Raw genomic sequence first — 11014 nt, 5'->3', positions numbered from 1 at the left:
GGTGGCTCCAACGTGCTGGATATTGTGTCATGGGCCAGTTGAGAGCCCAGGCCCCTATTTGCCTTCCCCAGCTGCGCAGCACTTAGTGCCAGCTGCAGCGTTTAGGCCCTGTGCTTGTCCCCAGCTGCCCAGCAAGTAGTGGGCAGCTGCTACGTTTAGGTTCTGGTGCGTCCTGGACTCTAATGGGATTGAGGTGTTATTGCGATTCATGCTAATGTGCTTTTGGGTGCTAGGAAATGTACCGTGTATAGTATGTTTTGCGCACCCTGTATTGTGTACCTCTAAATGTGGTTAGTTCTGCCTAGGAGGTTATTTCACCTGCGTAGGTTGATGGTAGGGAGAATGTACTTCCCTGTGTTATGTGCGCCCCTAGTATAGTTATAGCTAGGTGGTTAGGTCTAATGAGTTAGACCAATTAGAATTGCATAATGTGATTTATGCCCCTGTGATAGATACAGGATAGGTTTTATACCTGATGCTAGTGTGATGACGCTGAGGTCATTGTTGCGCCAGTAGAGACTGGTTGTGCTCTACAGTTACTTTGTGTTATGTTCTACGTTTACTATTGGTGATTTGTGCTGTGTTCTAAGTGCTAATTCCTGACAGTGGTCCATGTGGCCCTGTCCCCTGTATATATAATCCCTTGTACATTCTGCCCGTGCCTGTTGGCACATTGTAAAGTGTGTGTTTGTATCTAATGTGTTGTGTATAATACAAAGGCTATTTTTATAGAATACCTTGTGTGGAGTTTCCTTTGTGGTGGGCCTTGGGTGTTGTTGCTGGGTGCGCGCGCAAACGCTTTACACATCGCCTCAGGGATAAGCCTGTCTGCTCGTGCCAAGCTACCAAGGGGGTGAGCAGGGGTTATCTTTGGCGTGTAACTCCCCAGCCCTGACTAGAGTGGTGGTTTCTGCCTGGCTTTGGCGCAAGCCTCAGCCAACCAGAAATCCCATTTCTAACATTGGTGATCAGCGGTGGGATTTGGACTTGCGTTTGCGCTGTACCGCAGCAGCAACTGGCCGCACTACAAAACTCTGCATTTAGATAAATCACATGGTATAGGGATTATTGTTTTAAAGTTTGTTTTTAAATGTCATTTCTTTGGAAATGTGGTTCGTGTGCACTGTGAGTTAGGTGTCCCTAGCTCGGGAGGGTAGATCATCCCCCTTAGTGCATTGTGTTTTCTGGATTCACCAGAGGGTGGGATCCAGTGGTGGCAGCAGATGTGTGTCCAGTGCATGTATTCCCATTCCCAGTTCCCGGGGTAGTGGTACCTGTGTCACGTGGTGGTCAGGTTGAGAAATCAGGGGCGGTAGAAACTGTCTTACCAGTCTTGGGAGGTGTTTGGGGATGAATGTGTAATGCGCTGGATGAATGTGAATGTCCCATTCCCAGTTCCCAGAGTGATAGTACCTGTGTCACGTGGTGGTCAGGTTGAGAAATCAGGGGCGGTAGAAACTGTCTTACTAGTCTGGGGGGTGTGAGTGTGGATGAATGTTGTGTTGCACTGGAAGATTGAGTGTTAAATGGTGTGGGTAAATTATTTTGAGCTTGTTTTTGGGAGTAACCCTAGAAGAATGGTGCAGGTATCTCCACAAACCCTTGCGGCGGAGATGGTTTAGAGTAGCCCAGCTAGGTACCCTTATTTGTGAGGAGGTTGAGTGGTCTCACGCCTGAACTGGTTGAGGGCGTGACCCTGGGTTGTATTCCCAACCCCAACCTCAGTCTCCAGGACTGGTTGGTTCCATGAGGGAACACCAGGTAGGGAGCCTAGTCTGTCCTGTTGTACTGTTCTTCGAGGTGGTTCTTCCTGTTGGAGGTAAGCTGGGAGTGTCTGTAGTCAGGCCTCCATCAGTTTTGGTGTCGAGCAGTGCCACTCCTAGGTGGAGGGTGCAGAGGTTCAGTTTTGAGGGGTGAGAGGGGGAAGAGTCCCCAGTGGGAACCAGTGGGTCAGGGGGCCAGCCGGATGGGCTGAGCCACCAATGAGTGACCATGGTGATGCCACTTCTGTCCTGGGGCATCTTCACGCACTGTCGGAGGGACAGGAGGTCGTGAGCTCTGCGCCAGGTTGCTGGGGCATCTTCACGCACTGTCAGAGGGACAGGAGGTCGTGAGCTCTGCGCCAGGTTGCTGGGGCATCTTCACGCACTGTCAGAGGGACAGGAGGTCGTGAGCTCTGCGCCAGGCAGACTGTCACATGACACGCTAGGTATGTGTCACCCTTAGGAAGTCCTGGTCCGCCAGGCATCTGACCAAAGGGTACGTCCCTCGGTTGGGGAGCCAGTAGCCGGTGTTTCCGGATCTGGACGTAAGGACGACTGTAGTCAGTGTCCTGGCCGGTTTGCCTTCTAGGGGTACCACTCCAGTTGGGAGGGTGCGGAACTCTGGAAGGGGGTGCAGAGGGAGGGCGGCCTCGCCTCTGACCCCGGTGCAGCCGGCGAACTTGGATCCCAGGTGGTAGACCAGTTGGTGGAGAGAGGTCCTGAACTGGTGGGAGAGTTGTGTTCTGGTGGGTGCTTCCCTGGGAGGGTGCGGAACCCCAGAAGTAGAGGTAGGGTGGGGCATTCTTGCCCGTGACCTCTGGTCAGCCTGAGGGTGCGGACCCTAGGTTGAAGGATCAGTGGTAGTTGGGAACTACACTGAGAGGGAGAGTGGAGAATGGCTTGTATGCCAGGGGTTACTACTCCCCACTCTGGGTTTGGCAAGGACCAGTGGTATCTGGGTGGCCTAGGGCCTGGTCCTGGCCGTGGACAACTAGGTAGTACCAGTGGGGTAGCCTAGTTGGGCCTGAGTTCTTTTCGGTTGTTTTTTTTCAGATGGAACCATGTGGATTGAGAATGGCGTAGAACAGGAGAGTGTCCCTGCAGTGCGGGCCTGCGTCCGTGTTCTATCGCCCCAAGCAGGGAAGACCATCACGGTGGTGATTGGTCTGCCCTGCGTTTTGGCTGGAAGGGGGTTGTGTTGGACTTGGCCCTTCTGGCAGGTTCACCCCGAAACTTTTTGCTTGTAATTGGTAACTTGGTGTAGTGATTTTGGGTTTCTGCGCACTTTACCGCTGTGTCCCAGGGTAAAGTGCGTGCGTGTTGTGAGGTTGGCCTGCCCTCCCATAGGAATGCATGGGGGAATGTAGATGTCCCGGTAGTTCCTGATGCGTGGGGTGTGCAGGCCCGTGTTTGGTATGTGCGGACTCGTGTGAGTGAATGCTGCGCGTTGATGTATGCGGCGTGCATGTACCTGGTGTGGAAGTGCCACTTCTAGAAGTGGGCACTTCAGTGTGCAGTCTGAAATGTGTGGCTTGTCTGATGATTGGCTGGTGAGGTCAGGTGACGGACTAGGGAATTCCCCAGAGTCAGGAGGAGTCACCCAGTGGTGAATGGGGAGTTAGCATGTTGATGGCTGGGGAGGAGTGTACCTGGGTCCTGAATAGGACAGGGCTTCCCCCACACAATGCTGGCGCCGGCCCCTGTGGTGCGTCTAATGACCCTAGCCCTGCCAGTGAATAGAGTGAGGGGCTGAGCACATCAAGGGTGCTCCCCAACCAGCTGCGACTGGTTTTCCCCCTCACCCTGAACCCAGAACAAAGGGATTTGGTGTATAAAAAGGGGCTGTGTCCCCTTACAAAATGTTCTTGTTCCAAACTCGAATCTACCAGGGGCATGCTGCTGCTGGGGCCCAGGGGAAGGCTTGCCTCCCTGGGCCCTGCCCAGCCCCTGGATACCTGGAGGACTTTTGGGACCCCTTTTGGACTTCATTTGCTGTGCTTCCTTACTAAGCCTTATGGACTCTAGGCTGCCCTAGCGCTTGGTGGGCGCTGTACCTGCACTCTGCTGAGAGGCGCTTCATTTCTGTGGCAGAGCGCTTCCCTGGTTTACCCGAGCGCCTCTCTTTGCTGCCTGCAGCGCTGGGCTGCGATCTTTTTAGAGGGAATCCCCGGCGTAGGGATTCCCCCGTCTTGTGTCCTGTTGCGGGTGCCCACCCCGCTTATTCCTTTATTTCTAATTGTATGCAGGTGCCCACCCTGCGTCTTCCTTGCCGTATTATCCCTATTGCGGGTGCCCACCCCGCTTATGGTTGTTTTATTGCGGGTGCCCACCCCGCGATCATAGAAGGAGAAATCACCGCCGCGGCCCGAGCTTCAGTTCAACTGCCGCCGAGTCCGCGGCCCGCCTGGTTGTGGGCGGGGCAGCGGGACGGAAGCGGAAGTGCCGCCATTGTCCCCGGAGCCTCGCAGGCTCCACCAGAGAAGTCCCGGTCCCGAGATGGGGGACCGGGCAAGGACCGGCGCCTCCAGGGACGGAGCTCTCCTGTGGTGAGAGAGCCCCGCAGGCAGCGCCGAAGGCAGACTAAAGGCGGAGGGGGCTCGAGGCACATTGCCGGTGCCTGCCCCACCGCGGATGAAGAAAAGAGCCCGGTAAGTGGGGGCTCCTTGTTGTTGGTGCCCCTCGAGGCACAGTTCTCTCGGAGCGGCCCCGTTTGGCAGCGGGTCGCTCCAACCGGGACCGGATATTTTCTAGAGAGCGAGTGGCGCTCCCACGGTCAAGGGGCCATCTTTATGGTCCCAGAGCCCCCTGAGGGGGACTCCAACGAGACGGGCAAAATTGGTTATAGAGCCTAGAGGGCTCCAACGTCCCCCGCATTGTTTATGTTAAGAGCGCTAGTGCGCTCCAAAGTGACTTTCTGAGCTAGGTGGCTCCAACGTGCTGGATATTGTGTCATGGGCCAGTTGAGAGCCCAGGCCCCTATTTGCCTTCCCCAGCTGCGCAGCACTTAGTGCCAGCTGCAGCGTTTAGGCCCTGTGCTTGTCCCCAGCTGCCCAGCAAGTAGTGGGCAGCTGCTACGTTTAGGTTCTGGTGCGTCCTGGACTCTAATGGGATTGAGGTGTTATTGCGATTCATGCTAATGTGCTTTTGGGTGCTAGGAAATGTACCGTGTATAGTATGTTTTGCGCACCCTGTATTGTGTACCTCTAAATGTGGTTAGTTCTGCCTAGGAGGTTATTTCACCTGCGTAGGTTGATGGTAGGGAGAATGTACTTCCCTGTGTTATGTGCGCCCCTAGTATAGTTATAGCTAGGTGGTTAGGTCTAATGAGTTAGACCAATTAGAATTGCATAATGTGATTTATGCCCCTGTGATAGATACAGGATAGGTTTTATACCTGATGCTAGTGTGATGACGCTGAGGTCATTGTTGCGCCAGTAGAGACTGGTTGTGCTCTACAGTTACTTTGTGTTATGTTCTACGTTTACTATTGGTGATTTGTGCTGTGTTCTAAGTGCTAATTCCTGACAGTGGTCCATGTGGCCCTGTCCCCTGTATATATAATCCCTTGTACATTCTGCCCGTGCCTGTTGGCACATTGTAAAGTGTGTGTTTGTATCTAATGTGTTGTGTATAATACAAAGGCTATTTTTATAGAATACCTTGTGTGGAGTTTCCTTTGTGGTGGGCCTTGGGTGTTGTTGCTGGGTGCGCGCGCAAACGCTTTACACATCGCCTCAGGGATAAGCCTGTCTGCTCGTGCCAAGCTACCAAGGGGGTGAGCAGGGGTTATCTTTGGCGTGTAACTCCCCAGCCCTGACTAGAGTGGTGGTTTCTGCCTGGCTTTGGCGCAAGCCTCAGCCAACCAGAAATCCCATTTCTAACACCCCCGTTGCCTAATTTGTAGTGCAATGGTTAAGTTGCAGAGTGTGGTTGAACTTGGTTAGGAGACTCGGTGCCTCTTTCCGTGTTCTGCTGATGATAAGGATGGCTTGATACCATTTTCTAAGCCCAGTATATTGAGAAAAGAAGTAAGTGAAGAAGAAGTGTGGAGTCGAAAGTGGTTCTCCAATTTCTCTCCACTTGCTAAAATTGCAAAGTCTCCATTATAGCATAGAAGAGAGCGTTAAAGTCAGGGATGGAAGAGGATGAAAATGGGAAGTTTACTTATAGAGAGAAGTGAGAAATGCCCTGTGTGCACACACCGGTGTCTGACCATAGAATACATTTGAATAATGTCTCTAGAAAAGAGCTATGCATGTGTGCCTCAGTGGCCTAAAGGATAAGGCACAGGCCTCCTAAGCCAGGGATTGTGGGTTTGAGTCCCATCTGAGGTGATAACAAAAATCCTCCCTTTTTCTTTTCCAGAAAATTAGGTAGATTTATTACATGCTTCCTCTCAGAAGTTTATGAGGGATTAGGTACTTTGAAACGGTCCCATTTTACTTGTGTACACTTCACAGTCATGTTAGTGTTCTGAAACTGCAAAGTAGATTTTTAAATGTCTATTTTTGTGAGATGCATTTTCGACCGGCCAGAACATATTCCTTTGGAAAAAATGATATGAATTAGATTGGTGTGAATCTTGTTTCTAGAGGTGGTGACAGGCTTTCAGCTACTTGAATAGGTCAAGCCAGGATTCATAAAACTTATACAACCTATGTGAGTGTGAAAAATTAGCATATGCAGGAAGGAGCAATTTGTACTACTTTCAAAACAGTTTCACTCCACGTCTGGAAACGTCCAGAGCTATGTAGAGCATACAAATGAGCTTTAAACTCATGAGGAAAGAGGTTTGTATGGAAAAAGGAAAACAAAAGCATATCGTACTCATAAAATTCTCAATATATAGATTCCAAAAAAGTGCTTCCAGCGAAAAGAGCTGAAAGAACACTATGGGATGTAAACCTGAATACCTTTCAATAATATGTTCTCCATCCATGCATACCACCTACATGATAAAAATCATCTCAGGTGGACGGATGACTGCGTGGCCTAATGGATAAGGTGTCTGACTTCGGATCAGAAGATTGAGGGTTCGAGTCCCTTCGTGGTCGTTTTTGGCCAATGGTCACACAATCTGCTTTACATTCAGAGTGGAAAAAGTCTTTTCCAATACTCTTGTAGTCCTCACTTTCTCATTACTAATCATTAATAAAGTGGAGTACATACTGTAAACTCATTCAGGTTGCATCTTCAGTCTAACTACTTGTGCATTTTAGTGGCATTAAAAAGTGCTTCTATGCCGACGCACTGAATATGTAATAGGTTTGCAGAATTTTGACGTGACAGAATGGGTTTTTAGCTTAAGTGTGTGTAGAAGAACTGCGCAGTGTGTGCCTATCTGTGCATAGAGTGCTACATGTGTAAAATCTGTATGATTTGGGCAGTTAAAGTGCTGATTTTGCCTCCGAGTAAGAAAAGTACTACACAAAATGTATAAAGGATCGGCACATTGGCTGCCTTTGCTGATGCCCCCGTTGCCAAATTTGTAGTGCAATGGTTAAGTTGCAGAGTGTGGTTGAACTTGGTTAAGAGACTTAGTGCCTCTTTCCGTGTCCTACTGATGATAAGGATGGCTTGATACCATTTTCTAAGCCCAGTATATTGAGAAAAGAAGTAAGTGAAGAAGAAGTGTGGAGTCGAAAGTGGTTCTCCAATTTCTCTCCACTTGCTAAAATTGCAAAGTCTCCATTATAGCATAGAAGAGAGCGTTAAAGTCGGGGATGGAAGAGGATGAAAATGGGAAGTTTACTTATAGAGAGAATTGAGAAATGCCCTGTGTGCACACACCGGTGTCTGACCATAGAATACATTTAAATAATGCCTCTAGAAAAGAGCTATGCATGTGTGCCTCAGTGGCCTAATGGATAAGGCACTGGCCTCCTAAGCCAGGGATTGTGGGTTCAAGTCCCATCGGAGGTGATAACAAAAATCCTCCCTCTTTCTTTTCCAGAAAATTAGGTAGATTTATTACATGCTTCCTCTCAGAAGTTTATGAGGGATTAGGTACTTTGAAAATGTCCCGTTTTACTTGTGTAAACTTCACAGTCATGTTAGTGTTCTGAAACTGCAAAGTAGATTTTTAAATGCCTATTTTTGTGAGATGCATTTTCGACCGGCCAGAACATATTCCTTTGGAAAAAATGATTTGAATTGGATTGGTGTGAATCTTGTTTCTAGAGGTGGTGACAGGCTTTCAGCTACTTGAATAGGTCAAGCCAGGATTCATAAAACTTATACAACCTATGTGAGTGTGAAAAATTAGCATATGCAGGAAGGAGCAATTTGTACTACTTTCAAAACAGTTTCACTCCACGTCTGGAAACGTCCAGAGCTATGTAGAGCATACAAATGAGCTTTAAACTCATGTAGAAAGAGGTTTGTATGGAAAAAGGAAAACAAAAGCATATCGTACTCATAAAATTCTCAATATATAGATTCCAAAAAAGTGCTTCCAGCGAAAAGAGCTGAAAGAACACTATGGGATGTAAACCTGAATACCTTTCAATAATATGTTCTCCATCCATGCATACCACCTACATGATAAAAATCATCTCAGGTGGACGGATGACCGCGTGGCCTAATGGATAAGGCGTCTGACTTCGGATCAGAAAATTGAGGGTTCGAGTCCCTTCGTGGTCGTTTTTGGCCAATGGTCACACAATCTGCTTTACATTCAGAGTGGAAAAAGTATTTTCCAATACTCTTGTAGTCCTCACTTTCTCAGTACTAATCATTAATAAAGTGGAGTACATACTGTAAACTCATTCAGGTTGCATCTTCAGTCTAACTACTTGTGCATTTTAGTGGCATTAAAAAGTGCTTATATGCCGACGCACTGAATACGTAATAGGTTTGCAGAATTTTGACGTGACAGAATGGGTTTTTAGCTTAAGTGTGTGTAGAAGAACTGCAAGGTGTGTGCCTATGTGTGCATAGAGTGGTACATGTGTAAAATCTGTATGATTTGGGCAGTTAAAGTGCTGATTTTGCCTCCGAGTAAGAAAAGTACTACACAAAATCTATAAAGGATCGGCACATTGGCTGCCTTTGCTGATGCCCCCGTTGCCTACTTTGTAGTGCAATGGTTAAGTTGCAGAGTGTGGTTGAACTTGGTTAGGAGACTTAGTGCCTCTTTCCGTGTCCTACTGATGATAAGGATAGCTTGATACCATTTTCTAAGCCCAGTATATTGAGAAAAGAAGTAAGTGAAGAAGAAGTGTGGAGTCGAAAGTGGTTCTCCAATTTCTCTCCACTTGCTAAAATTGCAAAGTCTCCATTATAGCATAGAAGAGAGCGTTAAAGTCGGGGATGGAAGAGTATGAAAATGGGAAGTTTACTTATAGAGAGAAGTGAGAAATGCCCTGTGTGCACACACCGGTGTCTGACCATAGAATACATTTAAATAATGCCTCTAGAAAAGAGCTATGCATGTGTGCCTCAGTGGCCTAATGGATAAGGCACTGGCCTCCTAAGCCAGGGATTGTGGGTTCAAGTCCCATCTGAGGTGATAACAAAAATAATCCCTCTTTCTTTTCCAGAAAATTAGGTAGATTTATTACATGCTTCCTCTCAGAAGTTTATGAGGGATTAGGTACTTTGAAACGGTCCCATTTTACTTGTGTACACTTCACAGTCATGTTAGTGTTCTGAAACTGCAAAGTAGATTTTTAAATGCCTATTTTTGTGAGATGCATTTTCGACCGTCCAGAACATATTCCTTTGGAAAAAATGATATGAATTGGATTGGTGTGAATCTTGTTTCTAGAGGTGGTGACAGGCTTTCAGCTACTTGAATAGGTCAAGCCAGGATTCATGAAACTTATACAACCTATGTGAGTGTGAAAAATTAGCATATGCAGGAAGGAGCAATTTGTACTACTTTCAAAACAGTTTCACTCCACGTCTGGAAACGTCCAGAGCTATGTAGAGCATACAAATGAGCTTTAAACTCATGTAGAAAGAGGTTTGTATGGAAAAAGGAAAACAAAAGCATATCGTACTCATAAAATTCTCAATATATAGATTCCAAAAAAGTGATACCAGCGAAAAGAGCTGAAAGAACACTATGGGATGTAAACCTGAATACCTTTCAATAATATGTTCTCCATCCATGCATACCACCTACATGATAAAAATCATCTCAGGTGGACGGATGACCGCGTGGCCTAATGGATAAGGCGTCTGACTTCGGATCAGAAAATTGAGGGTTCGAGTCCCTTCGTGGTCGTTTTTGGCCAATGGTCACACAATCTGCTTTACATTCAGAGTGGAAAAAGTATTTTCCAATACTCTTGTAGTCCTCACTTTCTCAGTACTAATCATTAATAAAGTGGAGTACATACTGTAAACTCATTCAGGTTGCATCTTCAGTCTAACTACTTGTGCATTTTAGTGGCATTAAAAAGTGCTTCTATGCCGACGCACTGAATATGTAATAGGTTTGCAGAATTTTGACGTGACAGAATGGGTTTTTAGCTTAAGTGTGTGTAGAAGAACTGCAAGGTGTGTGCCTATGTGTGCATAGAGTGGTACATGTGTAAAATCTGTATGATTTGGGCAGTTAAAGTGCTGATTTTGCCTCCGAGTAAGAAAAGTACTGCACAAAATCTATAAAGGATCGGCACATTGGCTGCCTTTGCTGATGCCCCCGTTGCCTACTTTGTAGTGCAATGGTTAAGTTGCAGAGTGTGGTTGAACTTGGTTAGGAGACTTAGTGCCTCTTTCCGTGTCCTACTGATGATAAGGATAGCTTGATACCATTTTCTAAGCCCAGTATATTGAGAAAAGAAGTAAGTGAAGAAGAAGTGTGGAGTCGAAAGTGGTTCTCCAATTTCTCTCCACTTGCTAAAATTGCAAAGTCTCCATTATAGCATAGAAGAGAGCGTTAAAGTCGGGGATGGAAGAGTATGAAAATGGGAAGTTTACTTATAGAGAGAAGTGAGAAATGCCCTGTGTGCACACACCGGTGTCTGACCATAGAATACATTTAAATGATGCCTCTAGAAAAGAGCTATGCATGTGTGCCTCAGTGGCCTAATGGATAAGGCACTGGCCTCCTAAGCCAGGGATTGTGGGTTCAAGTCCCATCTGAGGTGATAACAAAAATCCTCCCTCTTTCTTTTCTAGAAAATTAGGTAGATTTATTACATGCTTCCTCTCAGTAGTTTATGAGGGATTAGGTACTTTGAAACGGTCCCATTTTACTTGTGTACACTTCACAGTCATGTTAGTGTTGTGAAACTGCAAAG

The 11014-nt window shown here is 47.1% G+C and overlaps 5 non-coding genes across 5 annotated transcripts; all 5 read left to right on the top strand.

Annotated features, from left to right (window-relative positions):
- Positions 1-6744: 6744 nt before the first annotated feature.
- TRNAR-UCG (transfer RNA arginine (anticodon UCG)) lies at positions 6745-6817 on the top strand. The gene has a single exon. It is a non-coding gene; the product is annotated as a tRNA-Arg (tRNA).
- Positions 6818-8332: 1515 nt separating this feature from the next.
- TRNAR-UCG (transfer RNA arginine (anticodon UCG)) lies at positions 8333-8405 on the top strand. Its single transcript has one exon. It is a non-coding gene; the product is annotated as a tRNA-Arg (tRNA).
- A 795-nt stretch (positions 8406-9200) lies between these two features.
- On the top strand, positions 9201-9273 carry TRNAR-CCU (transfer RNA arginine (anticodon CCU)). The gene has a single exon. It is a non-coding gene; the product is annotated as a tRNA-Arg (tRNA).
- A 647-nt stretch (positions 9274-9920) lies between these two features.
- On the top strand, positions 9921-9993 carry TRNAR-UCG (transfer RNA arginine (anticodon UCG)). Its single transcript has one exon. It is a non-coding gene; the product is annotated as a tRNA-Arg (tRNA).
- A 795-nt stretch (positions 9994-10788) lies between these two features.
- On the top strand, positions 10789-10861 carry TRNAR-CCU (transfer RNA arginine (anticodon CCU)). Its single transcript has one exon. It is a non-coding gene; the product is annotated as a tRNA-Arg (tRNA).
- The last annotated feature ends 153 nt before the right edge of the window (positions 10862-11014 follow it).

The sequence above is a fragment of the Triturus cristatus genome, chromosome 4_1 (genome assembly GCF_964204655.1).
Source record: "Triturus cristatus chromosome 4_1, aTriCri1.1, whole genome shotgun sequence".
In the NCBI taxonomy this organism is placed as follows: Eukaryota; Metazoa; Chordata; class Amphibia; order Caudata; family Salamandridae; genus Triturus; species Triturus cristatus.
This window is presented reverse-complemented; position numbering and strand designations above follow the sequence as displayed.